Source organism: Falco rusticolus, chromosome 9 (genome assembly GCF_015220075.1).
Source record: "Falco rusticolus isolate bFalRus1 chromosome 9, bFalRus1.pri, whole genome shotgun sequence".
NCBI lineage: Eukaryota > Metazoa > Chordata > Aves > Falconiformes > Falconidae > Falco > Falco rusticolus.
The window spans coordinates 39,462,243-39,487,043 of NC_051195.1; the positions used below are offsets into that span (position 1 = coordinate 39,462,243).

Genomic DNA, 24,801 nt, shown 5'->3' on the forward strand with positions numbered 1-24,801 from the left:
CCTGGACATTAAAAGAACTAAAATAAGACTCACTTTCCCCAAGTTATTTTATACCCCAGACAGTCACCTGATATATCACATGAAGTTAACAATGTCATAGATCTTCCCAAGGTCCCTAGTGGTTCCCATGGAAGAGCCCCTGTTCCCTGAATTTCAGGCTGGGTGATGCCGAGTTCACTCAGTATGCCACAGCATTCACATCCTTGGGTGTGAATTACATGCTCAAGCCCTTCTAAAGTAGCCATGTAAGTTTACTCCATTTTTATTAGCATTGTCAAGGATGACCAGCCTGTGAACTAAAGGGACTATCAGTTTGCATCTGGCTTTTATTTTTTTTTTTTTTTAAGACCAACTCAGAATCAATCAATAGCAGAATTAACTATTTTTTGGTTATTGTTGTGGCACATGCTGGCATAGCATGTATCACAGATGGGGGCTTATATTGAGAGGAGGGCTGTACAGCAAAGTTCACCACGACTGTTAAAGTAAGGTGGGCAGTCTGCCTGCTGGGAGTTGGGCTCTCGTGCCCAGGTGTGAACCAGGAGACCCTGGTGTCTGTGCAGCCCCAACCAAAATGAGGACAATCTCAAAAACAGGCCATGGAGAAGGAACAGCAGAATGATAAAGTACATGGGTTTCTTCTTATTTTGCTATAGCCTTCTCTGGTTACTCCAAACAATGAGTTATCCCAGCTCCATTTGTTGTGGAAGGCATCTGCACAGCTTGGTTAACTTTTGGATGGCCAAATGAGGAAAGCTGGAACCGCAACCAGGAAGGAGCCCAGGGAAACAGAAAACAAGTACAGTTAGCCACAGGAACGGGGATTCAGCATACATGCCTGTCAGCCGGGCTCTCACCCAGCAACTGTTTTCCTTCTTTAATCTAAAAAAACTTTTCTAGGTTTTAAAATGCTTTTAATCCAAAGAAATTTAGTTTGTTATGCAAATCCTATCATAATTTCCCTCCCATAATTATGAAATCAGGATTTCATAAGAAAATGTAATTTTAAATCTAAAGATTATGTTTATGATATGATTGCAGACCAGCTAACTGCCTGCTAGATAGTTGTCCTTAAGCAGAGGGTCGTTAATTTCTATAACCTTCCCATATTTAGTGGATGAACTAAATAAATGAAGTTTGATGTCCTTCTGGGGACTTTTGCGAGCTTTCATGAATTAATCTATAAAAGATAAAAAATACACTTGTGATCTATTGTTTTGGGTTTTTTTCCCTGTTATATATAAAAAAGGCCCAAAGGTCCCTCTGTTTTCTACCTCTGTTTGTTTCTATGTAAGAAAAGCATGTCTCGTTTCCTTTATTTTTTCTTATTTTTTTAAAAAAATAATTTCCAAAGTGTATGCATAATTGATGATTTGGTGGAATTATCACAAGGGTATTATGAGAATAAAAGCTAAATAAGTGTCCTGGGAAGAGATGTGTTTATTTTGATGGCTTAATAGTTTAAAACAAGCAAACAAAACCCCATAGCTTTTGAACACCTGAATAAATATTTGGGAGAAAAGTTTTTGTTTGCCAGAATGTAACAGCTTGCTCACATAGATGGCTGAAGGAGCTTCAAGTCCATGTCTAAGACATCTAAAGAAACCACAGAATTAGACAAATGATATTTTAAATTAAAAGAATAAGTGGCAAAAAAGGGCCAAAACACCGCTTTCTCTCTCTCATTTTAAACAGTTTCCAGGTCTTTAGGAGTTAAAAAAGAAGTGGGCACAGAATTGGAAAGGCCATCTTTTATGTATTTTACCATGGAAGTCAATGTTATATAAATTAGACTGATAAGCACAATATTATTTATGGTAGTAAATATTAATCAAGTATGTTGAACAACTCTTTTTGTATGAAATTAGCCAGGCTGCCACTGTTTGCTATAAGTGAAAGATCTCCTAAGTTGCACCTTTCTTCCCTGCACCAGTTGTACAAATAGGTGCCCGGTTTCTGTGCCATTGAACCTGCAGGAGCTCAGAAAACATCTTTTTTTGCTGCTGTCGATTAGTAATGACCCTGGCTTCAGGGAGTCATTCCATTGCTTTGTGCATGAGGGTTTTGTTCTTCATTTTATCAGCTCCTGATCGTGCCGCTGTGTCTTGCTCGATAAAAGCTGACTTTGAGGAGGGGTCAGTGTTTACTTGTGTGTGGCTGAGGGTGAGGGAGATGCGCAGGGCTGAGGTCAAAGGAAGGGGCAGGAAAGCTGCTAGGCAGAATCTGTCTGCAGTGCAGATCAGGGTGGTCCTCCCTGCCTGGGAAACAAGGTAAGTCATGAAGTCACACTCTGTCCTTCAGTTCAAGACAGAAAAAAAGAGTCGAGACTGCTGCTTCTCTCTTAACTCTCTGTATCTTAATACTATGTATGTAAGTCTTCTGGGAAATGTTTTTCAGTTGCATCGACATAGCTAGCCAATTCAATTGATTGGATTCCCTGAGAAGCTTAAAAGAAGTATAAAAAATTAGATCTCTTTTTCTTAAACTAATTTGTGTATCTGAAAGCATTTCCCATTAGATGTTGTTTGGGATTATGAAGTATTCTAGTGGTGCTTTGTGATGGGCTGGTTTGGTGCGTGATTTGTGTGTCTGTATACTCAGTGCTCTGCAGGATAAATGGTAACTGTTTTAACTGTGTATTGTAAGTCCTCTACTGCCTTTGAAGTAGCTCTTGGAGAGTATGGCAAAGCATTATCTCCCTGCTTGTGATTTTGTGCTTTTGGAGAAGCTTTTGGATCCGTGCTTGCTGTCCTCACTGAGGAACTGCAGGTTACACGGGTGCTGCCATGGGTAACTCACGTGTTGTTTCCATATTTGAGGAGGTTGCACAGCCTTAGTGCAGTGGGGTGCTCCTTCTTTGCACGGGCTGTTGGTTTCTGAATACCATAGGGAATGTGTGTCTTGGTGCTTCTCTGTGAGAGAGAGAGGGAGAGCAACCATGAGAAGACATTGAGAAGAATGCCAAATGCAAAGGGAGAATCCTGAGGCTTTGGAGCCTCAGCTCTTCCCCACATTGTTGCTGCTTTCTTTTAGGAAATGGGTGAAGAGGTGATGCTTTTTTCTCTGCTGGTTTACTTTAAATTCCAGCTTAAGTTCCAGGCAAGATTAGAAAGAGTTTTGATCTGGATTTGAGCAAACTGCTGTCACTAGAGCTGCGGATCTGATGGGCACTGACACTAAATTGGGCAAGACAGCCTTGCAAAGTTAATGTGAAAGGACAGCGATGCCTTCTCCGTGTGAAATTCATCATACCAGCATGCCTATCTGTAAAATCTCTATTGCTAAGAGGAAAGGAAAATATTTGAAAAGGGAAATGGTTTCTGCAGCAAGCCCTGTGGTGTGTACCATGTTGCTGGGATGCTGGCAAGTACCTGGAAAGTCTGTCCTTGCTTATGCCATGCTGTCTTTCTAGGTACTCCAAGATAGGCAGGAATTCCAGCTCCCTCTTGTCAAGAAACACAGGAACAGCAGAAGAGTACTGTGGGTTTAGTTCAGTTGGTCCTTCTTGGCCTTAAGGGACATCATCATCTTGGGTCTGGAATGATCACTAATGCGTATTTTCCATAGAGTACAGTGCTGTCCATTTTCTCTGAGGGAAAATGCCTTCACCTGTTTTTAGCTCTTGCTGCAAGGAACCTCAGTATTCTGCATGGAAATTAAATTTTGTTCTTTCCTTTTCTGAGCCAGCTCAGGGCAATGAAAGCCCTGTCCTTATACCTGGACAGAGTTCACATTCTGGTCTTTGTCGCTGATTTTTTAGTGCAAGTTCAGGTGAGGCTGTGTGAGGCTCCCATGAAAGGCCTGCATGGAGTGTAGGGGGGCTCAGCTGCAATAATTTCATCCCCATACCAGTGCTGTAATTGTAATTGCAATATATAATTAAGGTAATCTGGAGCTGTGTTACTCACGTGTGCCATTTTTTCATTAGAAATGCATGATTGTATTTAAATTCTCAGGTGACATAATCCAATATAGCCACTGAAGCCTGTAACAGAGGCAGAAATGTCAATGTAATCATAAAGACCTTTACACTTGGTTCACTGAACCTGACATCATTTCACTCCAACTTTTCTTTCAATCTAATCAGACTGTACTAGAATTCTAAATTCAGCATTTTGTTTATATATTGTCATGGTTTCTGTCTGGAACATTAGACACTGGTCTTTTTATTTCCCCTCCTGAGCAGCATGATGGTAATCAGTAAAGAGCAGTAAAATCAGCGGCAGTAACAGATTGTTGAGTGATTGAGGAAAGTATCTACAAAAATTCCGTGACTGGCCTATGAGGGTATCTCTACAGCTGACGCCCCCTGCAACCCGCCCCAGCAGTATCTGAGCAATGTGGGTGGTCTCAGAATTCTTTGTTGTCTTCCTCTTCTTTCACTAGTAAGGTCTGAACCAGAATCGTTCATCTGAGCATCCTTTAAGATTGTGTATATGTAGTATTTTAAAGCTGAGATAAAAATTGGATGGCTCAGATGGTCACACTTAAATTAGTTTATTAGTTATTGATGTTTTTCAGGCATTAAAAATGATATATTAAGTACTTCAGATGATTAAATACAGTTGTCTTCTCCTTTCCAACCTCCCTCTTAACCTACTTGGAAAAGGAAAAATGAATTATTTTTGTGACAGTACTGAGGTATCTCAGTGCAGGATTATTATTTCTCTGGAAAGCAACAGAAGAAATTTTCAGAGGAAAGCATCAAAATGTAATTTCTAAAAGCTCTGAACCAGAGAAGAAAAAATGAAATATAATAGATTCAAAATGTATCATTTATGAGGTTATCTGAAAAACAAAGCAAAACCTTATGATTAAAACTATTGAGAGAGCCAGCTCTCCTGATTTCTGAATGTTTAGCTCTAGTCCTGGTTTCAAGGTGGTCACTTCTAAGATAGCCAAATACTGAAATTTGAAGCCCAGAATCACTCACAGAAATCTTACTTCAGAGTTCATCGTTGTAGCTCTTGTAACTCTAAGGAGCTATAGTGCAGGTCCGAAAAGCAGGTAGTGCTCCCCATGGCTGTGATGAGGTGCAAAAAGCATCCATTAAAGTTCTCCAATAATGGTAAAATGTGTGTTAGACCCGGGCTGGCTGGGACTTGTGATTGCAGTTTCTGTCTCTAAATGTCTGCATTAAATTTGTCCTTCAAACTATTACAGCTTGTTTTCTCAACCACTGACTTAAAGTCAAAATCTCCTGCTTCTGTAATTCTTTGCTGGTGGGAATGTTCTTGTGTGTGTTTGCAGCTATTCTGAAATTTTATCTAAAGTAATATTTAGCAACAATTTCTTGCTGGTTGTTGCTACTGACCTGGCTAAACTTAGGCATTCCATTTTTCCTAAATGCTTGTGTATCCTGGGTTAGCATATTACCACCTGCTTCTTTTTCTCTTTTGTCAATCTGATTTCTATTTCAGACGGGCTTTTCCCTCTCTTGGCCATTATTCTGATGCATCTGAGATGCAGATTCTCGATGATCAGATCCTGCTAACCGTTTGCATGCATGCAGGTAGTGGGCTTGCACGTGAAGTGTCCCCATGCTTCCTACCAGGTGTGTTCTGGCACGCTGCAGCATGCGCTGTGTGTACTGCCACATGTGTTTCAAAGGCGGTCACAGGGAAAGCGTGTGGTCTGATGTTTTAGAGAAGGGAGCTCTGAATCAGTGTCTGGTTCTGATGCCAGCTCTGTCAGAGTCTGACTGCCACGGTGGGCAAATTCCTTCATTACCTCATGAACAAGCACTGCTGTGACCGGCAGGTGATGCAGGCAGTGGCAGCACAGTGAGGCATCGCAGCCATGCGCTGTTGTTCTGCCTGAGTAGTGTCTCCCCAGCGTGCCCGGGCTGCCTGGCACCCCTCGCTAACCCTCGTTCCTGTTGATGTTCACCCACCGCTTTACATCTTCGTTAATTCATGTATGCATGGGAAGGAGTGCTATTTATCTCACCAGTTCCATCCCACACGTGTAACGAGTTGAAACATGCTTTGGTAAATGTTTGTGGTGCACTGCGAAGTCTTCAGCTATGAGATGCTGCATGAGGAGGGAGATGTGTCCCGGGGAAGGGAGTCAGGGGTAGGGAACAGGCACTGCTGAGGGCTGCGTTTCAAGTGGCTTTACAACATGTTCCATTTGTTAATTCTGGTCCTTCACTTTCTATATAAATCCACGTGGTTCTAGCAGTTTCGTTAATCTTTATTTTCAGACATTCAGAAAAGTGTGTGAAGTAGAACTAAAAGCCCAAAGAGTTATTTACAGTCTGTTGTTCTGTGTGCCTGCTGATCAAACTTTTTTCTCGTTTCTCCCCTCTGCTCCCCGATAAAATGAGAGTTACTGTACATAGTGCACCAGGAAGCCATGAGGGTTAATGACTCATCCCACGGCGATCTGAACATTAGAGTTCTTGAAAGATTTTTTTATCTATAAATACAGATTCTGCCTTTCTGATCTAAGCTGAAGGGTGCAAGCAGGTATTTTGAAAAGCATCCGTTTGCATCTAAGTCGGGCACTCCAATAGCTGTATGAGACGTTTGTTACCAAGTTTATTGGAAAAGCAGCGGGAGGACTTCTGCTACCGGTTAAGTTGCTTGAAGAATAGAAAGGGCAAAGCTTGCACTGTTTTCAAATGAGCAAGGCCAAAATTCTTCCCACTGTGCTTGGACCTGCTATTGTTTGGTGAAATTGAAAATAGCCTCTGAACGTGTTTGTAGTGAAAGATAAATTTGTAGGAATTGTTGCATTTGATACTTTTCCTTTTTAAGTAGAAACAATATAAAGGGCTTAATTCAGCACAGAATAAATCTCAGTTTTGTTGCACTGATTGTATAAAACTAGGCTGCTCTGCTCTACATTTGCCTTTAAACTGTTTATATTACCCAAAATGTCATTCCAGAGGAGAGTTTGGCTTAGGACTGCAGTGAAAGCCATTTTATTCCATGTATGGACCTGGTCTCCCAAGGCTATTTTAGTGAGTAGCTAAAAAATATTTTCTAGTGAACCATAATTTCATTTGTGTTTATGTGCATTGGCCAGTTTAGTGAGGGAGCTATGCTGTTCTGCAATTCTGCTCTGCATTGTTTCAGGGAGAAGAGGAATTTTCAGGTGCAGGCTGGGATTGTGTTTTTTTAAATGCTTTATTTAAAACCACATCTTGAATTCACTGTGTTCTCTGTTTAGCTACTGAGGAATGAAAGCCTTCTGTGCTTGGAAGAGGCTCTGTTAAAAAAATGACATCCCCTGTCGGTGTTAATCAACATTGCCTTTAACAGAACCAAGCCATTTTTAAACCTTTGCAGGTGCGGGTTCCAGCTTTCACATCTCAGCCTTCAGAAACTCAATCATTTAACTTGTTAGAACACAGTGATAGGCGAGTGAAGAAGGTCTGCAGGTTGAGCAGTGGAATCAAAAGTCTTTGTTTCAGCTATTATCCTTGGGACTATGTCGTGGCAGTCCCGCAGAAGCCTGATGTAAAGCTGTGATATAGAGCTGTGCTGCTCTGGGGACGGCGGCAGCTGGATGCTTGCTCTCAGGACAGCTTCCCTTAGGGTGGATCCTGAAAGGGTGGTAAGGATTTGACTGTATTTTTAATTTGGCATTACGCCATGCTAAAGAAATAATTTTGAGTCTTTTTATGTTTGAGACACTGTTTGGTGCCTGTTCAGAATACACCCTGGTAATAATGGATATAATGTGATGTTTTAACTTGGAGGAAATGTTATAAAAGTGGTATGTAGATATATGTATAATAATGGATACAATCAGAAATGGTCATCTTTTATGATATTGAAGTACAGAACCTGTATCTTCTCCTGCTGTAAGCAGCTGTCATTCTAATATGGCTGCCCAGTTTTCTCTATATGTATTCTAGAAAGTCCTTTATTCCTCTTCCAGGGGATTTATCTCTGGAATTAAAGGGAAAATTGCACCTCTGATAAGGCCATGCAGCCTTTTCTTTGAGACTACCTACTGCTGTCATCCATTGTTAAAATCACTTTAAGTGACCTGGAGCCAGGTTATCAAAGGTATTTGCTGAAGAGTCATTAGACTCTAAATGGGATTTCAGAATTGCTGAAGTAAATTAGACTCCTAATTCACTCTGTAGGTCTGATTAGGAGGCTTCATGTGTCTCTAGGTGCCTAAAAACTTTTGTATAGCTGCCTGCTGGATACTGGGAACTGGCCTGAAAGGGTCCCTGAAGGCCACAAAACAGTAGTCAGAACACAATAGTTTTTGATAGATTTTTGAAATTAGTAGTATTCAGCTTATTGAAGAAGAGGTGAAAGGCTCTGAATTTGGTTTTGATCTTTGCCTTCGAAAGCACTGAGTCATCAGCTTGAGTGAGCCCATATTTTAGGGCTGGGCTGGAGTGGATGTGGGGCTGATAGGATGCATATATAGCCTGTGCCAGTTCCAGCACCAGCTGGGCTACAGTCTGGAGCCATTTCATGCTTCTGTTGATATGAATAAAGGCTTACAAGAGACATTAGCAGCTGTCAGAGAAATCCATGGTAGATACTCACTGGCTTGAACCTCAGTGTCTCCTCAAAATATTGCCATTCCTTGTATTGGTTTCGTTCAGCTTTGAGTTCTTGCAAAAGTAAGTTTGTCTTTCAAGCACGTGTTCAGTAGGCAGTCCTTTAGAACTTCTGTCTGTTTCTGAAGAAATTCCTAGAAAATGTTTTAAACTTATCCTTTAAACTTGGTACTTACCTTGGTCTTTCTCCTAGCAGAGAAGTGAGAAAAAGTACAAAAGCTTCAGAAGCTGCAGGACTAGGCTCTGTAAATCCTGAACAGGTCTTAAAAAATGCATTTGTGCAGCAGTCTTATTTTTAGATATTTAGAGTTAATATGATTATTATCAATTCCATATGTCTCAGGGAATTGTGACTAAGTTCTTAACAGTCAGCTGAGAATATTCTTGCACGAGAGAGAAGTTTCCTTTCAAGCATGTGACTAAATTCAGCTAAACTGTAAGTTGATCCCGCTCATCTGTCCTTGACTTTGGTGTTATATTAGTTAAAACTCATACAGATTGTGTGGGTTGAGAATCCTATGACCTACCTGGGGTATCACTTTGGGTTATGTTCAAATGCCAGTGACAGGTATGCAACATGGACATTATGTTTTCTCTCATCCATTGATGGTGTCAGGAGTCAGGCTTTTCTTGGGTTTTAGGTAAAGTGCTTATTGCAATCTTGAACTAAACTGGCATAGTAGCCACAGCACCAAAGTTGGGCACATGTGGTGGGCAGTCTGAATAATGCCGTTTGTCTCAAGGCTGCTGAACAAGTTTGAGAGAGACTGATCTATCTCAGATTTGTGTGTGACCATTCAACACCGTTGTTTAAAGTAAGCAGTGAACTTCAAGGGGAGAATTTTGAGTGGTCTGTCTAGGTCTTACATCTTATAGCATCACACTGTCACCATGTTTTTTCATTTGCTGTTATGGCTTTTTCAGAGATGAATGCAAAACTGTTCCTCAGAAACACTATTGAGAAATATTTTTCTTTATTTACTTTTAAATGTCAAATATTTGGTTTTCCTCTGTAATCCTTGGAAATTATTTCATTGCCAAATACACCTGGAATTTACTGGATACTGAACAACACTGTTATCATTAACAGTAGTAAAGGCAGAGAAGCCAGTGAAACCTTCCCTAATATGCAGCGTCACGCTGGAGCAGCTCTCAGTAACACAGCGTGGCTCTGTATACCCCTGAGCTAGACCACGTTGCAGAGCTTTGTCTGTTTGCTGCTTCCTCTGAGCTGATCGACAGTCTTTTAATCTGAAGCAGTGGAGGTTCATACTTTTGAGTTAGTGTTCCAGCTTTGCTATCTGTGTGAATGATGTTCCCAGCAAATTCTTGTACTGGGACAAAGGAGGATAATTAGTAGCAAAATACCAACAAAAAGTTGTTGATTAAGCACAGTGATTTTGAGAGAAGCATACCATGTCATAAGATTTAAGCCCCAGATTCCAAAGAACTATTTTGTCTCAAAAACTAACTTTGAAAAGTCAAGACAAATTCCCTTGTTCCTTTTACTGGGAATTTCACAGGTGCTGAAAGGCACGGGATTCTTAACAACAGTTAGGTTCCCAATACCTTGGGCCTGTCTGAATATCCTGAGTAGAAAAAGTCGGTAACCGTCTTCTGAGAACGTACCATATGGAGAGGACAAAACACCTGTTTTTGAGCAGTGGTTTGCAAAAAGCTGTAAGTACAGCTGGGAAAATATTACTGTACTCATAGTCATAATGGCATACTGCTTCATTTGGAAATGCTGAAACTCTGTAGTAAGCTGTTAAATGGAAATCCATTAATATACCCTTTAAAGTTTTCCACTGCAGGTTCTTGAATGCATCTGCCTCCTTTTTTGCTATAATAGGCAGTTTTTGTTTGCGCTGGCTTGCATACCAAGTACAGTTAGTTAATGAATATTTAATTGACATCAATGCAGAGACTCTTGTTACATAGGAAAATATATTATAAAAGACAAGCCTCAGACCCTTCCTCATGCTAGAAATGGAAGTTTGAACATTTATTCTAAGTCTACTTTTGGAACATCTGCTACTTTAAGTTATCTTTTAAATGGCTTGGTGTGGAAGCTCCATGTTTACTGGGTTTTTATTGTGGCTGTTGTGGGGAAAAATGATGCTAGATTGTTGAGCATGCTAAACGAGGAAGGATCAAACATAATGGAAAGAGTCGTGTTGTCTGATTTGTAGGCTGTAAGTCTCTGAGACAGTACGTTACATATTTGCACAGTGTTCTTAGGTGTTGTGATAATACAGATAGTGCATAACTCATTCCAGCTTTCATCACTGTCTAGAGACATGTGGAAGTAGGAGAGGAACCAAGTGTTAAAGGCTTAGAAATGAACATGAGCAGAAGTTAAGATCGTGCAGTATCTGGAGCAAATACAGGTGGATGGAGGGTAAACAAACTCAAAACATTACAAGTATGGATGTGCATCTCTAATGCCTAAATCCTCAAATGATGTACCCTTTGAGACACAAGAAGGCTGTGCTGCCATTCAGTGAGACCTGAACAGGCTGGAGAGTTGGGCAAAGAGGAACCTAATAAAAAGGAACCCAATGAAGTTCAGCAAAGGCAAGTGTAGGGTCCTGCCCCTGGGGAGGGACAGCCCCAGGCACCAGCACAGGCTGGGGCTGGCCTGCTGGGAGGCAGCTCTGCGGGGACGGGACTGGGGGTTCTGGGGGCAGCAAGTTGCCCGTGAGCCAGCAGTGGCCCTGTGGCCAAGGAGGCCAGTGGGACCCTGGGGGGCATGAGGAAGAACATGGCCAGCAGGTGGAGGGAGGTGATCCTCCCCCTCTGCTCTGCCCTGCCGAGGCCGCCCCTGGAGTGCTGGGTCCATACTGGGCTCCCCAGTTCAAGAGAGACAGGGAGCTACTGGAAAGGGTCCAGCGCAGGCTGTGAAGATGATGAGGGACCGGAGCATCTCCCTGAGGAGGAAAGGCTGAGGTCGCTGGGCCTTTTAGCCTGGAGAAGAGAAGACTGAGGGGGGATCCTATCGATGCCTACAAATATCCCAGGAGCTGGTGTCAGGAGGACGGGGCCAGACCCTTCCCAGTGGTGCCCAGGGACAGGACAAGGGGCAGCGGGCACCAACTGCAACACGGGAAGTTCCATTGGAACCTGAGGAAGAACTTTCCGACTCTGGGGGTGACGGAGTGCTGGAACAGGCTGCACAGAGAGGCTGCAGGGTCTCCTTCTCTGGAGACATCCAAACCCGCCTGGACGTGACTGTGCAGCCTGCTGGAGGAGAGCTGCTTCAGCAGGGCCTGGGCGATGTGATCTCCAGAGGTGCCCTCCCACCCTGAGTACCCTGTGACGCTGTGATTCTCTGTGCGACAAAAGGTTGTGCTGTGGTCTAACTAGTCTGGTTCACTGCTTAGCAGGTATCAGGTTGCCTGTGGTAAGGGATGTTGAATTAGTCCAGAGTCCTCACAAATAGGATATTCAATGCTTAGACAAACAAAGTGTTTTGGTAAATGACATTGCAGCATGAGAACAGAGTGATGCCTGTGTGTGTCTGCTGGGTCAGGTGATCTGTACAGTGTAACAATCTGTCCATTTGATAGCATGCTTCAAGTGTCCTAAATATTATGTTTATTTGTTTGGCAGGCATTGTGCTTTCCTATTGAGAGCCTGAATGTTTCATTGACAGTAGCAGTTCATCTGTAATAATCTACCTTGAGCAGGTTGGTGGTTTTTTTTCATTAAATATGAACTAAAATGATTTGTTAGGTAATCAGAATGAAAAGCCATTTAGATTTAAAACATTTAAAGCAAAACTGCTTTTCACACAAGTTCCTTTGCAGTGTCTTTCTCTTTTCAGTGCTTTTTGTAGCACTGTTCCCAGAGAGATGAACTCACTAACAAGAGGCAGGGACTGTAAGATAACAGTCTAAAGCCTGATCAGATACCTCTGTGAGCTGTGGGAAATGTGCGTATCATGGAAAAAACAGCGTTTAAAAAAGAACACCACCAACAAAAAAAAGCCCTATTGTTGTGAAGATTTGTGGATATTATTCTTTGTGTAGTGCCAAGAACAAGATCCAGACTCAGGAAGTGGTATTTAACTTTATTTGTTATCGTAGAGTTTAAAGTCCATGATCTCTCCTCTGTAGAGACAGAGTCAAAGAGGCTAATTTTCTCAGTAGCTCACAGACTTCTCCAGGACCTGTTGTCCCCAGGTCATTTAATTTAACTGCTCTTTGACTACTAAAAGCAAAATGATAAATAGTCTTTTACTGCAGCCTGGATGTCTGCAAAGGGTGGTAAGGATGAAAGGATGTTGTATATATTTCCATATGCCTACATTTGGTGGATGTGTGACCTCATAGTTAGGAAGAAAAACCTGAAGCTATGTTCTAACTGCCATACAAAACAAAGTTGAACACCCGCTTGCGTCGCTGGTTTGTCTGTCTGTCAGCCTTTTTGTTAGGTCTGTATAATTTATATGGATTTCCATGGCATGGTGAAAGGTTATGAGGACAAATTCAGATCTCCTGGTGGAGCTGTTCCGGCAGGTGACCTCCCAAGTTCTTGCACCTGATTCCACAGATCTGAAGAGGCAGGCAAGTTTAATTAGGTGAAGTGTTCTGTCATCCTGCCTTGTGAAGAGCACTACCTGGATGCATTTTGGGTTCCCATTGTTAATTTGAGTCTCAGCTAAAGTTAACATTGCCAGAATTTCTTCTCTGTGGGATGTCAGGAACTGTACCTGATAAACAAGTCAAAGCATCAAAGGCAGTACATTTCTGCCCTCAGCACTCCATCGTATTCCATCTCAGCAGTTTGTGGCAAGGTTGCTTCCATTGTACACTGGGCTGAATATGTCTGTAAGGGATTCTTTCTGCATATCAAGGTAACTAAGCCAAATTAGTGCTAATAAAGACACTGGGCTGGCTTTTCAGCTAGAATAAATCTTCTAGTGCAGTGTTTGAGGAAGTTCCTATGAAAATGCAGGTTTCTCCTTCCTTGATGTAGGTATAGATTCATCAGGCTGGTTTGTACCTCAGCTGGTTGTCTTTTATGTATGGTTCTTCCAGTTTCTGTGGAACCACTCATTCAGGTTTTGCTCAGTAACTGTCAGTGAGTAGTGTTTTATGTTATGACTTTCAAGCAGCAAATAACTTTTAGCATGTAGCCCAAGAGGTTTTAGTATGTGGGCAGCTGTCACTCAATTGCAATTGAACACAAGACAGTATTTTATTATGTATTATAGTAGTGCCGGTAGGACAGTTAGGACTACAGCCTCCATTTCTCAGGCTCTAAACAAAAGTAAATCTAGTTCTTGCCCCAAAAAGCTTAGAGTTCAACCAGATGATGTAGTACAAATACATTTTATCTGTGGTCAAATGAAAGTATCTTTTTTAATCTGCCTAGCTGAAGAATTGTATAATGAAGTGTAAGCTTGAGAAAAAGTGGAAAGCAATTTTCACTTAGCGTAAAACAATACTGTGTAATTCTTCCTTATGACATTACTGAGTGGTTTCTTGCACTGTTAAACTGTAGTAATGGCTGCTGCTGAACCTCAGTTTATCTGGTTTTGGCTCAGACCTCTTCCAGTTCATATATTCTCACTTTAGTTGACATTTACATCCTGAATCTATCTGTCAACCATCAACAACAAAGTTGTTCTTCAAGTAAAATGTTGTTATCAGTTCAACAGTACTAACTCAGCAGTGGAAGCTGGACATATTGTGGATTTGAAAAGAAAAAAAAGAAAAAAAAAAAAATCCACCCCCCGGCCCCCCCCAACAACCATTTAGTTTGGAAGTCTTTCCTCGTCTTGTTATCTTGGTTCAATTTGCAGTGTATTTTGAATGTACATGTTACAGACTGCATGGGGCCACAGGACAGATAAAACCATGGGTTGAAATATCGCTGTGCTATTAGAATCAATTTTGTATGGCATTTTTCAGCGTCTCGTTATGGGAAGAGCATTTAATTCCAGTCATGCACCAGATCTGTTTGACTTATACATACCACAAAATATACATAAGTGAAACAAAATGACTTCAGGCATCAGGGCTCTGGGAACTTTCTGAACAAGTGTAACATTCCAGACACTTGGCGCAACAGTATACACTGAAACAAACATTGTCAAGAGATACACAGGGGAGGTATTTTTTTTATATATTACGTTCATGCTGCAAATCACATTGACTTCAGCAGGTTTCTTGGCAAATCACCAAACCTCTGTGGTGATTTAAATAAAGAGGAAAAATATTTTGTTAGAATGGCAGAACTGTGATGTCCTAAGGGGTCAGGAAAAGCATGTAAATGCTGTTTAATGTTGTGTTTTGTTGTACTGTTACAGTAGCTTCTTCATTGTCATTAAAATTTGGTTATATCTGTCTAGAAAAATGCTAAACATGTTTCTGTAGGGAATACATTGTCCTTCTAACACTGAAGAAACTTGTGTGGATGGGTTGGTTTTTTTTGTGGTGGTTTTTTTTTTTATGTCATAGCTGAATCAGTTGTGGTTTGCATCCTGTGAAAGGGCTGAAGCCTTTTTATTTGAAATATTGAACAGCAAATGCCTCTTTTATTCAGAGTGTCCCAAAGCAAAACATAGGAAGGTTCTAATTCTGATGGACTCCTGCAAAGACATAAAATAGCAGCTTAAAAAACCCAAATTACCCAAATTTTACCCTAGTTTGGGTGAACCCCAAATATCACTCATTGGAGTGAACATTCTCAGTCAGTGCATGAAACCAAGAAATATTCTGTTCATCAGAGCTCTTCATGTCAAATCTATAAATACTGTCAGGAACTTAGATAATGTTGATGCACATTAAAGCACATTACAGTTTGGTTCCAATGACTACAAGGTGTTGGAAGAATTCCAGTGCCATATTTTTAGCAAGTCACAAATTCTCTGAAATTGAAATGTGCTTCAGAGATAGCTCAGCTTTGACAAAATGCTGACAGGATCCTAACTGCCAAACACATTTCCTGTCTGGGTGCCTGTCTGCTTCCTTGGTTGTCCATTTGCTGGGATGCCTTGTCCCAGAGTCACTGCCTTGGGGAGGTGCTGAGTGAAATGCTCTGGGCTGCAGGTTCTGGCTCCCAGGATCCAGAGCTTGCCCTCAACCAGTGCTCTCCACCCTTTTGCAAAGAATGGATGACGATTTGATATGCCTTCATTCTAAGGAAGAGGAAAAAAATAATTCAAGATGAAAAAATGCCCCACACTTAAGAATTGCCTTTTTGTGCACTGTTCTAGAGCGTGCGTCCTGTTGGCAAGTAGACGGACAACTTCAGTTGTCCTGTTGATTTAGATTTAAGTCACTGTCACTTTGCAGATTCAGCTATTATATTGCCGCAAGGTAGAAGATCAATGCTAGCCTTAAATTTTAGATGGGGGGTGGTGCTAGGAGCTTAAATGACTTGTCCAAGTTATTCAGAGAGCTTCCTTCCAAGGAAGCTAGAGTCAAGCTCTTCAGCCTTCACCACAGGGTCACCCAGCTTCCCTTTGTGAAACAGAACCAGTGTGGTCTTTGGCACTGCAGCCTTCCCCTCTCTTGGCGCTGGTAGTCTCCGAGTATTTGAAGGTCTTGTCAACTGTCATGGAATTGATCACGTTTCAAAATGGAACCACCTTCTTTGGCCTTTAAAGCTGGCTCCAGGTGCCCGTGTGGGTGTGATGATATGGTTTTGGGTGATGGTAAGAACTGCAACTAAATTAGAAGCTCCGTTCCTGTGTTCTTCAGCTATAAAAATAGGGATCTTGTTATACGCTTTGGTTCAGGCACAAAATGCTCAAGAGGAGCACATGGGTGTTGTTGGGAAAGACTTCTATTTTCTTGGCTTTCAAACTAAAAAATGGTTAACTTAGATCACTTTTTTCTTTATTGTATTTCTTCTTTAGCTTTAACATAGCCTGGCAAAACCAGGAAACATCCACAGAAGTTGCAAGCCTTATCTACAGTAGTGTTTCCCTTCCCTAAGCTGCAGTAGTGCTCACAGCAATGATAGCTTCTGGTATTTTAATTGGTGCCTAGTGTCCTCTCGCTGTCAGTGTGCCTGGATTATATGGTAGTCCCAGCTGGTGGCCATGGGCCACTAGGGTTAATAGGAATGCAGGCACAGCTGGGCTGGGTCAAATCCATGCATGCTTTAGTTTGTGAAAATTTCCGATGGCCTCCAGTATGTGGTGGAAAGGATATAGCAGTTAAAAGGTATCTTTCATTATCATAGACTAATTAGGGCTGTCCTAGCTTCCTGAGGGAATACATAGTAATACCCGGTAGTTACAAAAGATTGAAACCAGGCTGGGGTTACTAAGCTGTGGAGGAGAAAATGTACTTGTTTTTGCTCCTCTGCCCTTTTTTAGCTCCTTCCTATATCTTAATGTAATTAACCTGGATGAAAAACAATGCTGGGGAAAAAAAATGAAAAATATGTTCTCATTTCTTTGCAGCCTGTATGATCAGCCCCTAAAGGAGGCTAGAAGTGTTTTCTTTCTCACTGTGGAAGTGTGATTACATGGCAGCCTTGCTTTTTAAAATTTGGAGATATTTTTTCCTCCTTTTCTCCTTCATTTTTGTTTTGTTTCTCACTTGCATCACTGAGGCTGGTGCTATTTTGCCTGCAGCTCTGGAGTGAAAACAGGCTTTGTGTTCCTGAGCTTCTAATCGGAAGTGATGACAAGCCCTTGAACAGAGCACCGTTGCCCTTGTCCTCATGAAATATTTTATCCTTCCTGATATTATTGGACATGCAACTGTAATAAAGGCCAGTTTCTGCTACTGGGTATGTGTAGAAGTGGGTCCCTGTTATCTTTGTGCAGGAACACCTCACGGTGACATCTGTGGCTGTGCTGAACACGATTTCCTCCGTTTCATGGGAATAAGATGATGCTTGTGCATTACTAAAAGGGCCTAACAAGTTTCTTGGGGAAAGATCGTGAAGTGCAGTGTATAACAGTATTTACGTAATTAACTCCTTGGGATTTTAATGAAAAATACTGCTGTTTTGCTACCCTGATTTTAATTTTCTGGCAACCTCAGAGTAACAAGGAAACTGCAAATTGTACAAAGTTCTTAAGCTGTTGTCTCTGATAGGAGAAGTGGACAATATTGCTGTCTTGAAGTGATGATTACCTGGGATCTAATAATGATATTAGCATATAATCACAAGCATTCAGTGCTACCTCATTGAAGTATCATTTCAAGGATTAGGAATAGTAAGAAAGTTGCTTCCTGCCCTGAAGTTTTTATTTGAGAAGAGGTGAAGGAGATTCAGAAAACAAGCAGCAAGAGGTGAAACAAAATATGTGTGTTGCCTCAGACTTCCCACTACACCCCCTCCCATGTAGAGCTAGATCAGATTCCAGGTCAGCTACTAGGCACTCCGAATGCACTAGCTTTTTGAGCTTTCACTCTGTTTTCCTGCCTGGACCACCAGCTTTGTCTGAGCTGCCTGCAGCTGTGGCTGCAGTGCTATCCATATCCACTGCTGAGCTGGCAAAGTGAACAGTGTCCTACGCCTGATGGTTGCAGTAATGACAAGGGTACATGTACCTGCAGCTCCCTCCTCTTCGAGCTTCAGAAGTGTAATCTGCAGGAATGTTGTGCCTCCATGCTGATGGCATCCATCCTGAATGCCCTATCCCTTTGTGTGGGACATGATTTGTCCTGAAGGTAGTGCCCTTGACCTGACTTAGTTGAAAGTATTGTAAAGCAACGGACCAAAGGTCCATCTGTCCTCCAAACCCAACCCCGCTGAAAGTATAAGTTTCTTTCGTGCCCGAAGACTAGCAAAATTGTCTTCATTCTGTACCGTCTCCCTGGTGCGGGACCTCCAGCCCTCTCCAGGGACCTGGACATGGTGTGTCGTCCTACTGTGCTGTTCTGATGACAGCAGGGTTTATGTATGGGGAACCTAACACAAGCTGTGACAGTCTGCTTGATAGTAGATAACAGTTAGCAGCTGTCTCCTCGGAGAGCCCTGGCACTTGGCTTCATTACAGTAGGGAAGACAGTAAGGGAAGGTGAGGGGAAGAGCTAGTTGCTGGTGAACAGGAGGGTAGTCAGGGCCATCTGGAGATGGGGCAGTTGCAGTCAGGTAGAACATAAATTGTGAAAGTTTGTTTTGGTGGAGGATGGTATAAAATCCTAAGCAGACTTGTTCGGGGCATCTTTTCAGGTTTTATGTTCTGCCTTGTACACAGTGATTACTTTATCTTATACATTTTTTAAAATGCTCTGTGCAGCTCAGTCCAGGATGTTTTTCCTTCAGACCAAGTTTTCTGGGGAGGTTGCATGCTATATGGTGACACTGGGAAGCCTAATGCCTTTTTGGTCCCAAGAAAATTTCTGGGAGAGTTTCTCAAGCGAATGATTACTGTCTCTTGCCCCTGTTCCTTCTCTAACAGACCAGAAATGTTCTGATGACCTCAAAGCTAATGCACTCGAGTGCCTCTGGATGGAGACAGTGACATTTTTGGCAATGTAGTTTTGGAACATTACTCTCCCTTTCATTTCCAGCATTTTTGGGGATGCTTCTTGCAAAAATCATGACCTTAGAAGCATCTGCTGGGAACTAGTCCTTCCAGGACACTGGAGTGATGAATTTTGCTCTTTGTGCCATGGTACCCTCTGTGAAGTTGAAGGAGTTTCCTGTGTGTACATAAATGGAAGCATTTAATCTTCTGGCTAATTATGAACTTTCATCTGTATTGTCTTAATCAGACCACTGAAATTGTTTTATTTATTAAACTTATGATCTGTGGCTACCGTTATATGTCAGAAGGTCTAGGAACAAGTTTCACTGTGTCATTTCACATCTGAAACTTTCAAAAAAAGCCATTGACTTCAGAAGGTAGTCTCACTGTACTTGTTGGGGATCTGGTCTTCTGAGCCTATATATACTCCAATTAATGTTGTTAATACCATAATAAGTTGTCTTAGTTACTTCTAAAAATGTTCTCTTCATTTTGCAGATGGTGCCCTGGATATGACGGGAACTTGCCCAGTCAATTTTGCCTTCTATAGGCTTATAACAACCTTTTATAAAAGGTTTTAAATCCTCAATTCCTATATTCATGTTCTGCTTTGGCCTTGTTTATTCATAACTGAATGCCTCTGATTATTTTAGCTGTCATGTGCTCAGTATTTGTTGCTTTGCATAGCAGAACTGGAATAAACTGGCTGTGCTATGAGATGTTCAGTGTATACTTAAGACAATGACCATTTAGCTGTCTCATCTCCTTAGCGACATTTTAAAGATTAATCATAGAAACTGGTGCAAGTCAAGAAAAAGATAGTTGAAATAGAACAGAAATTTAAGTATTTTTCTTCACAGTGTTTTGCTTGGGCTTAATATTTTGGTAACTTTCTTGCACAATTCTCAACAACCCTGATTTGTTTGTGTGCCTGAAATGTGGATGAACAGTGATAGAGCAATTCTCAGATACACAAGGCTGAATTTGCTGAGCCCATTACTCAGTTTTCGGTAAGCCTGTGCTAAGCATTCAGATGTTTAATACTGGTGGCAGAAGTGGGTGTGTTTCCCGTGGGGGCTGGAGGAATGGCCACAGCTGATAAATCCCAGACAGCCTACAAGTCCCTGCAGTACAGACTTCCAAGCAGCAAAAGTTACAGCCTCCTTCATCTCGGGGAGATGGCTCTTGGGTTCTGCATGTGAGAAAGAGCTCCTGGTTTTTGTAGTTTAGCAGCACGGGGGAGAGAGGGAAGGCTTTAAAACATCTAGGGGAAGTGTTTTGTTTTCAAGTACTCTTATGTACAAGTGTATTCTTAAAAATCTTTGCCATTGGTGTTTGATTTTTAACTGTTTTGGTTGTTATATTACCAATTGTATGAGACTGATTCATTACTTTTTATATATTTTAAAATATATTTTATATTTTTATATTAAAAATCAAGGCATGACCTCAATACCAACACATATTACCTGTGTAAAAACCCAAAATCCCCTGGAAAACACACCTCTCCCCCCCCCCCCCCCCCCCAAAAAAAAAAAAAACAACAAACACAAAAACACCAAACCCAAACCAACCCAAACCAAACCAACCAACCACAACCAAAAAAACTCCACAACCCACCACCAATGTCACCAAAACCCCAACAACCCTGCCAAAAGCAACCTCCCCAGTCAACATTATTGCTTATATCAAAACAACATTATATGGTCTCTCTTCCCTTCCTTCTGAGAAACAGGTATAGGCACTGCTGCGGGATGCCTCTTAGTAAGTCGTAATTCACTCGTCCAGGTGGTTGAAATTCCACCGCAGGCCTGAAAGCTGGGAACGGTTGCTGCTCTCTTTCCCTCTGAAATACCGTGTTGGTGTGGTGTGGTGGGGTTTGGTGTGATTTTTCTGACAGGCAGTTAGCCAGTCTCAACTGAGTAGCTCCGAGTGGAAGAATCATGAGATCAGCTAAACTTCAGGATGAGGATTTAGGCTGAGGTTTAACAGTGTATACTGTAGTTTGTTTAATTGCTTAGTAATGCAGCAAGGAAGGACTGGGGAAATTTATACCTTACCTGATGTGGATTTGACTGTATTTTGGGGAGAGACAGCATGTTGCATGCATGCTGGCTGCTTATAATTGGAACACTACGCATTTACACCCTGAGTGGAGGAGATGGCTGGGAGGACTCTGAAGCTCCGTGAGGCCCGGATTGCCCGTATGCAGCTTTAGAGAAATCCTTAGAAAAAGTTCCCTTGTCACTGCTTAGGCAAGCAGACCTTTGTCAGGCCGTTTCTCAACAGTTACGCCTCGGCTGCGTAACGGGCCCTGTGAGCAAGTAAGTACAGATTTGACAACAGAAATGGTGTTTTTAGTGCTTTCAGGCTCAAGCACAAACTCAAGCTCTCAGACATGGATTTCAGCTTCAGAAGATGTCAGTGATCAGTCATGGTTCCTAAATGAATGGGTTTTGTGTTCTGTGCTCTTGTAGCTTTTCAAGTATCCTCCATACATCCTTGGTTCTGTATACATTTTTAGTTATTTTCTTGAACTTTCTCTTATTTCTTGGTCCATTATACATCAGCATGAAGAGAATATGGAAGTCTGCCACTCTGATAAGGTGTAATTTTCATCTTTAAGCACATAAACTCTTTCTACATGGTTATTCAATTATTTGCATTTGATATAGCCTAGGCTTGTCTCAGTCGTGAGTCAAAGTCTCCTAGGATTTTCACAAATGCTGCACTGTCCCTGGGAAAGACCTTAGACCTACTCAGACCTATCCTGCTTTTCACATAGAACTAGTATGAAATTACTATAAGGTACAGTTCATCAGTTTTGAAAGCAGATCATGGTGCCAGTATCTGAGAGTCAGAGAAGGCATAAAGCGTGTCTACTTCACCACTTAGTTATTCAATATTGCAGCTGGAGATGGGGAGGCCATATGCAATGTACTGTCCCTGGGTGACACAAAAGATTTCATTTGGCTGGGGCCCCCTCAAGCTGTCACAGGTGTTCTTCTTTCATTTACAATAGCTCCCTTAAAATATAAATGACTGCATTTATTACATCAGCTTTTTTTCCTTCTTTGGAATACCCCAGCTAAAGTTACATTACACATAACAAATGTTCTTGCTCTCTTGAGAATTAGTTTAATTACTGATGTAGGTGGGTAAAGGATCTATCGTGTCTGAGATGCTAATTTTACCATGCTTTAATTAAGAGGTCAAGTGTGAAAGGCTGCGGAACATCTCCCACTTAAAGATGGTGAATAGAATGGTGGGGGGATAGAAGGCACTGATACGATGAGGTTTTTACTGTCTGTAGGAGTATCGACTTTCCTTCTGCATCTTGTAACAATGAGGCAGGCATCTGGAAATGCATGCCAACTTGTATTCGCTCATTGTGTTTTCTAACATTAATGGCTTTTTCCACCCAGATTCTTTAAAGTACCAAAACAACACGTCTGTCCTTCCAAAGGTGGTGGTCGCTTCTGGGTACCACTAATTGCCATTAGAAATGTCAGGACAGTGTCCTCTTGCGCAGTGCGTTTGGAGAAAGGGGCTGTGACTGTCCTATGCCCCATGCTCTGGCACAAGGGATGATGTGGGATGCGTGTTCACCAGAGGACAGCAGGTGCTACCATCTCCGAACACCCGGTTGTTTCCTCCTTATGTCTCACTGTGAGTGTGGGCAGATTCCTTTCAGCATTTAATTTTAAAGTCTTGTTTCTAGCTAACTCAAAAACCAAGGAAAAACTCGGACAACATCTGGGGGAGGAAAAATGGGCAGGCAGAAGGAAAGAGTGTCTCATAACAAGATTTGAGAAAACTAGACAGTGCAAACGCTTTGCAGTAGGGTGGCTGGGATGTCCCTGACTGAGCTTGTTATGTTTGCCCTGGCAGTTGGAGCAGCAGTGCCACAGATAAAAGAGCAGATGTTCACTGGCCAGTGCTTGAAGGTTATCATGAGACTTTGCACTTTCAGAAAGACAAGTGACCAAGTAAAGCAGTAGTGTGAAGTACAGCTGTGTGGAGGACAGCTGATGGGTTTTATTAACATCTTTTTCATCGCTTACTGTCTATGTGAATTGCTGATTCATTAAGATGTTCTTGTGACGTGTAATACAGAAACTTTCTTTTCAGAAACGTTTCTCCTTTATCTTGTATTTTCTGTTGCTGTTTTTTTTGTAGTGGTCACTTCTCTTGCTTTTAAAGGATAGTAACAGGTCAGCTATGCCAGTACCTTCCTCAGCATCCCTGGAGGAAGACTGGTGTAATATTGGAAAAACACAGAGTTAAATATTAACATGTACTACTGAATGTTCCCACTAAAAAAATCAGGACCATTTCCAAGCAGTGAAAGCAGACTTTCCTTTCCTGTAGTCAAGTTTTGCTGCTTAATTTTTAAAACTACAGCTTGCTTGGTCATTTTAACATGGTTAAAATTTAGAAATTGAGAGTGCTCTGTTTCTCAAGTGCTCTCACTCAGGCTGCTTCTCCTTTCCAGGTGATAGACTTAGGGGAAGAATTTCACGTGGTGGATTAGTGCTGAAACATGGAAGTTTTTTTCAAGGTAACAGGTTGAATATTTACTTACTTTTCTTTCCTCTGCACTTTGGCTTGGAAGTGGAAGTTTCATTGCTTGATCTTTTAGTCAGAAAGGTGATGTTAACAGATGTTGTGATTTGGTGTCGATGCTACAGTAACTCCTTAAGGCATACTCAGAATTAGCGTTCCTCTTGTGTTAGGAAGACTCGTAGCTGCCCCCATTTGTATTAGCTCATCAGCTAATGCCACAAATGTGGCATTTTTTTCTGCCAACTTGAAATGTCACAATCAGTCTCTGCTGAGGTAAAAAGGTGCACAAAGGAAGTGGTTTTGATGAAGAGGAGTCTTTCACTCTTAACAGTTTGATGTATTCAGAACACGTATTTATTCTGTCGTGCTGGTTGTCTCGGGTGTCACGACTTCTGCCTCAGTGGCTGGGAATCCCTGCTGGAGGTGTTAAAGCTCTAATCTTTGCAGAGCAGCTCGGATAACAGCTGTGGTGAAGCAGGAGCAGTAAAGCCTATGACCCTGAACTGGAAGGGCTGGATTGGTTAATGGAGTGGTTGTGGGGTGGTGTTGCTGAACCTCCTCTCTAGATATATAAAAAATATTCATGAGGATATTGACTTAATCCTTCAGAAATGAAATGATGTGTTTTTGTTTTAATTCCAATTTACTTGCATTCGCACAATAGCATCCCAAAGCAAGAGATGTCTTGGCATTTGCATGAGGTACGTGCTGCTGCCCATAAAGAGCCAGTAAGATAAGTCAATAAAAACAAGCCATGCAAGGCATGAATTGCTTAGAGGTGGAGGAGACTTATTAGGCTATCTAGCCCTCCTGCATGCCAGCAAAGAATTGCTTCAGCTGGATTTGCTTTAAAGGGCAGATGAATAGCTGAGTAAAACACAGGATCGCATTTTCTGTATGGTACGGTGGAAGGCCGCCTATGCTTCAGTTTTTACATGTGCGCCTAGCTCTGAACCTCATAAGCAACAATATCCCAGAGAAATTTTTTCCAGGCGGCTTTATTTAAGGTGTAACAATGGTCTGAACAGAAACTGCTCTGATTGCGCAGATGTGTGGTTTTGCTTTGTGGGGTGATTTTTATCTCATCAAAGGAGAACAAGAAGAAAGAGCAAAAATCTGTGAGTATGGCTATGTATGAGGGAGTGTGTATGTGTTTGACAGAGCGAGAGGTCTGACCATGTTATATCAATTGTGAGAATGAAATGTCTACTCTGCCTGACTGTAGGGAGGGAATTTTACAAAGGCAACACGTTGC

General features: G+C 41.7%; 1 protein-coding gene across 3 annotated transcripts in view; it reads left to right on the forward strand.

Moving 5' to 3' along the window:
* The window catches only part of SORBS1 (sorbin and SH3 domain containing 1), a 173,209-nt gene that overhangs the window by 13,135 nt on the left and 135,273 nt on the right, over nt 1-24,801 (forward strand). For all 3 annotated transcript variants that reach the window (XM_037401282.1, XM_037401285.1, XM_037401286.1), the window contains one exon: nt 12,146-12,222. The gene's annotated coding sequence lies outside the window, so the exon portion shown is untranslated. The remainder of the gene's footprint in view (nt 1-12,145; nt 12,223-24,801) is intronic.